We start from the raw sequence: 6,000 nt of genomic DNA, 5'->3' as shown, positions 1-6,000 counted from the left end.
TCCATAGTGTACGCCCCCCCCCCAGGAGCCTCAAATGTCACAGTGTCTCCTGTCAGCTTGTTGAATGTCAACCTCACATTACATGGGACGGTCTGTGTAAGAAAAGAAAAATGACACAATGCAGTAATGCCAACACTAAAAATAAAATAGTTGTTACATTTTATCTAATTTCTTACCGCCGCGTGACGAAAACTCGGCTGGAAGTAGATGCCAAACAGCTTGCCAGTTGCAAGGCTGCTGGCGCACCATGACTTGCACAGTCGACATAGTGGTGGTGGTGGTGGCGCCATTTTCCTAAAGCAATATGAGCAAAGGATTAATGATTCACTTCACAGGAAAGAAAAACAGTAGCATGTGATATTTTTGGTTCTTCCGCGAGAACTAATTTTATGGACAATTATAATCCTACGATCTAATAGCATATTAGATGGCAAGGTACCACGTACCAAAGCATTTCGGTGGCACCTATTGCCGAAAAAATAACAATAAAATGGTGCATACTAAATCAACTAGCATACTAAATCCACTAGCATACTAAATCAACTAAATCAAAATGTTCTAAATAAACTAAATCAACTAGCCTACTAAATCAACTAAATCAATTAGCATACTAAATCCACTAGCATACTAAATCAACTAAATCAAAATGTTCTAAATCAACTAAATCAACTAGCCTACTAAATCAACTAAATCAACTAGCCTACTAAATCAACTAAATCAAAATGTTCTAAATCAACTAAATCAACTAGCCTACTAAATCAACTGAATCATATCAACTAAATCAGAATGTTGCATATGAACTAGCCTACTAAATCAAAATGTAGCAGGGAGGAGGGAGAAGAAGGGGCGACTCGAGGAGGGAGAAGAGAGTAGGATGGAGGAGGAAGGCGGAGCGAGGAGGGGCTGGCCGGCGGCGAGTGGAGGGAGAATGGAGGAGGAAGGTGGAGCAAGGAGGGGTCGGCTAGCAGCGAGTGGAGGGAGGACGGAGGAGGAGGCCGGTACTGAGTCCAGCGAGGAGGATGAGGTGACGGTGGCACAGATCGGAGGAGGGGCGACGGGGAAGGACTGGCGGTGCGGGGGTTGAGGGGGAGATCGAGTGTGTGTGTGAGTGTGATCTGGATAGGATAGGTGAGTGGGGGAGATGGAATGGCTTAGCAGTAGCGCGCTATAGCAAAATGGGCTACTGCTAAACGACCTATCAGTAGCGTCTTTCGCCGAGAACGCGCTACTGCTATGTTAGACATAGACATAAAAAATACATTGATCATCAATTGTCTTTTTGTGTACAATCTGATTTGTCAATAGGAATCCTCGACGGTTGGTTTAAGAACAGGTGAGGATTCCTATTGCGGCCACAGATCCTACACATAGAGTTCAATGAAGACCAAGTGCTTGCAAAAGTTGTAGAAGTAACATATTTAAGGTGGTACAAACTCCCTTCACGGAGCGAGGTGGGACTAAATTTTTGTAGTAACCTTAGTAGTAGCGATTATTGCGTAAATGCGCTACTGCTATGATCCGTAGCAGTAGCGCTCTTTATGTTAACGCGTTGCTGCTATAATTGGCCTCGCGGCGGCGGCGTGGGAATTTTAGCAGTAGCGCATCTTAGAGTGTGCGCGCTACTGATAAACTTGTTTCATCAGCGTGTTTTGAGAGTGCGCGCTATTGCTACATAGCAGCAGTGCCTGATTTTAAAGCGCACTGCTAGTAAGATTCTATGTATAGGCTTTTCCCTAGTAGTGAAAGGTGGTTTCTCAATATAAGCAGTAGGAACAATAGGATCAACATTATAAGTAATAGTCTTTTCTTCAACTTTAATAGGTTCTACTACTTTCACTTAAATGGGAGGATGATATTTAAACCACTTCTCCTTAGGGACATCAACATGAGTAGCAAATGATTCACAGAAGGAAGCTACTATCTCAGAGTCAAGTCCATATTTAGGGCTAAATTCACGAAAAGCATCGGTATCCATAAAAGATTTAACACAATCAAACTCAGGTGTTATACTTGACTCCTACCTTCGTCGAGTTCCCAATCTTCAGAGTTGCGTTTAATTCTTTCCAATAAATCCCATCTGAATTCAATAGTCTTCCTCATAAAAGAACCAGTACAAGAAGTATCGAGCATGGAGCGATCATTAAGAGAAAGCCGAGCATAATTTTTTTGAATAATAATTTCTCTTGAGAGCTCATGATTGGGGCATGAATATAACATTGACTTAAGACTCCCCCAAGCTTGAGTGATACTTTCTCCTTCACGAGGCAAAAAATTATATATATAATTACAATCACGATGAACTAGATGCATAGGATAAAACTTCTGATGTAATTCCAATTTCAATCGATTGTAGTTCCATGATCCAATATCATCACATAGCCTAAACCATGTCAATGCCTTTCCCTTCAAAGATAAAGGGAAGACCTTCTTCTTGATGACATCCTCGGGAATACCTACAAGCTTAAATAATCCACAAACTTCATCCACATAGATTAGGTGCATATCAGGATGTAATGTTCCATCTCCTGTATAGGGATTAGCTAGCAGTTTCTCTATCATACCCGAAGGACTTTCAAAATAAATATTTTCAGTAGGTTGAGGACAAACTCTTTTATCTTCTGGTAGGGGTGAAGATACCCTGAACAAGCCCCTCAAAGGATTATTTTCCATAGTAACAAGTGACAGTAAATTTCAGCACACTATATAAATGTTTCCTTACCAAATTCCACCTACCAAAGGCGCTTCACTCCCCGGCAACGGCACTAGAAAAGAGTCTTGATGACCCACAAGTATAGGGGATCTATCGTAGTCCTTTCAATAAGTAAGAGTGTCGAACCCAACAAGGCGCAGAAGGAAATGACAAGCGGTTTTCAGTAAGGTATTCTCTGCAAGCACTGAAATTATCGGTAACAGATAGTTTTATGATAAGGTAATTCGTAACATGTAACAAGTAACAAAGGTAACTAAGGTGCAGAAAGGTGGCCCAATCCTTTTTTTAGCAAAGGACAAGCCTGGACAAACTCTTATATAAAGCAAAGCGCTCCCGAGGACACATGGGAATTACTGTCAAGCTAGTTTTCATCATGCTCATATGATTCACATTCGTTACTTTGATAATTTGATATGTGGGTGGACCGGTGCTTGGATAATGCCCTTGCTTAGACAAGCATCCCACTTATGATTAACCCCTCTCGCAAGCATCCACAACTACGAAAGAAGAATTAAGGTAAACCTAACCATAACATGAAACATATGGATCCAAATCAGCCCCTTGCGAAGCAACGCATAAACTAGGCTTTAAGCTTCTATCACTCTAGCAACCCATCATCTACTTATTACTTCCCAATGCCTTCCCCTAGGCCCAAATCATGGTGAAGTGTCATGTAGTCGGCGTTCACATAACACCACTAGAGGAGAGACAACATACATCTCATGAAAATATCAAACGAATACCAAATTCACATGATTACTTATAACAAGACTTCTCCCATGTCCTCAGGAACAAACTAACTACTCACAAATCATAGTCATGTTCATAATCAGAGGGGTATTAATATGCATTAAGGATCTGATCATATGATCTTCCACCGAATAAACCAACTAGCATCAACTACAAGGATTAATCAACACTACTAGCAACCCACATGTACCAATCTGAGGTTTTGAGACAAAGATCGGATACAAGAGATGAACTAGGGCTTGAAAGGAGATGGTGCTGGTGAATATGTTGATGGAGATTGACCCCCTCTAGATGAAAGGATCGATGGTGATGACGATGGTGATGATTTCCCCCTCCCGGAGGGATGTTTCCCCGGTAGAACAGCTCTGCTAGAGCCCTAGATTGGTCCTTCGCAGGTTTCGCCTCAAGACGGCGGCGCTTCATCACGAAAGCATCCTTATGATTTTTTCCAGGGCAAAAGACACCATATAGCAGAAGATGGGCATCGAGGGCCTGCCAGGTGGCTCACGAGGTAGGGGGTGCGCCCAGGGGGTAGGGCGTGCTCTCCACCCTCGTGGCTGGTGGGTGGCCCCCCTTTGGGCCTTTCTTCGTCCAATATTCTTATTATATTCCAAAACTGACTTTCGTGGAGTTTCAGGACTTTTTGGAGTTGTGCAGAATAGGTCTCTAATATTTGCTCCTTTTCCAGCCCAGAATTCCAGCTGCCGACATTCTCCCTCTTCATGTAAACCTTATAAAATAAGAGAGAAAAGGCATAAGTATTATGACATAATGTGTAGTGACAACCCATAATGCAATAAATATTGATATAAAAGCATGATGCAAAATGGGTGTATCGGCCAACTAGATTGATTTATCTTCAGTGGGAGAGGTGCTTTGTAAGGTGTCCTCACCCAATGACAGAAAGGGTAGCAAGGCACGTATTGTATTGTTGCTATTAAGGTTAAAACGACGGGGTATAATCAGATTGCTTGAGTTTAATTTGTCTACATCATGTCATCTTGCTTAAGCACATGTTACTCTGTTTGTCATGAACGTAATACCATGCATCCTGGATAGCGGTCGATTGGTGGAGTAATAGTAGTACATACAGGGATGAGTTGGTCTACTTTTCACGGACGAGATGCATATATACGCCTGGATATGCATATATATATATATATGATCATTGCCATGAATACACCATAAATATGCACTTTTCTACGAATTGTCCAATAGTAATTTGTTTACCCACCGTACGTTATCGTTTTGAGAGAGAAGCCTCTAGAGAAAACTATGGCTCCTGGGTCTACTTTAACCATATTATGAAAACAAAAATACATTGCTGTAATTATTTTACTTTTATTTTGTTTTGCAATTTATCCATCTACCTATAGAAGATTTGATCCTTGCAAGTAACAAGTTCAGGGGGATTGACAACCCTCTTGCCCATGTTGGCTGCAAGTATTTACTTTTGTATGTGCAGGTGATGTTCACTAGGATTTGGTTGGTACTCCTTCTTGTTCGGTAAACCTTAGTTCTCAACTGAGGGAAATACTTGTCGCTACTATATTGCTTCACCCTTCCTCTTCGGGGAAAATCCCAACACATCTCACAAGTACCAACTTGGCACATGTTCACACATGTAATTGATTCAAATCCAATCTTGCCTCTATGATATTTATGTTCAACTTAATTATTTATATCCTCGCCATGGTACCGTTCAATGTTGGTTATTCAAAATTCATGATTATGATCATTGTCGCTCTCTAGTTGGCCGCTTCCCAGTTTATTGCTAGCCTTCGCCTATACTAAGCAGAAATACTACATGTGCATCGAAATCCTTAAAACAAAGTTATGCCATAAAGAGTCCACTATATCTTGCAATGTACGATATTACCCTGCCATTCCAAATAAATTTGCATGTGCCACCTCTAAACCTTCAAATGAGCATCTGTTTTGTGTGCTCGTGAAGCTCATACTAGTATGTGGTGGCAGAGCTAGAAGAAATTTGTTGAGGGGCAAAGGCTAATTCCCGCCCCCCCCCCCCCCCGATCTAAGACCTCTCATAAATAAATTCTTCATTAATTGGTTCAAACAGGGGGGAGGCATCGGCCCTCTCAGCTAAGTAGCTCAACCTCTACTAGTATGTTGGTATGTTGACACCCTTACCTCAAGACACCTTCTATGATGACCTTCTTTTCCTCAACAAAATAACCCAGGCGAGGAGTGCCTGGATGACCACTAGTACAACGGCAACCACACCCAAAATTATCTTCTTATTTTTCTTCTCCTTCTTCTACTTGTCATCTACATACATCCAGACATTATTATTCAGAATGAAAACTTTAGTTTATAAGAAGTAGTTGTATTCCATATTTCATTGTGCTATCAGCTTACCTTTTCATGAATTTGAGGAGAATGCGGCAAAATATTGCATTGGCTCGATGTTGGAAAACTTGTAAAGATGAAACTAGTAGCTGCACCATGACAAAGCAGACCTCTGACATGATCATCCGGTCAAACTGCTGGAGACCACAAATCATTGAGACATTCTCCAC

Source organism: Triticum aestivum, chromosome 2B (genome assembly GCF_018294505.1).
Source record: "Triticum aestivum cultivar Chinese Spring chromosome 2B, IWGSC CS RefSeq v2.1, whole genome shotgun sequence".
NCBI lineage: Eukaryota > Viridiplantae > Streptophyta > Magnoliopsida > Poales > Poaceae > Triticum > Triticum aestivum.
The sequence above is the reverse complement of the archived record's forward strand: the minus strand, read 5'-3'. Positions refer to the sequence as shown.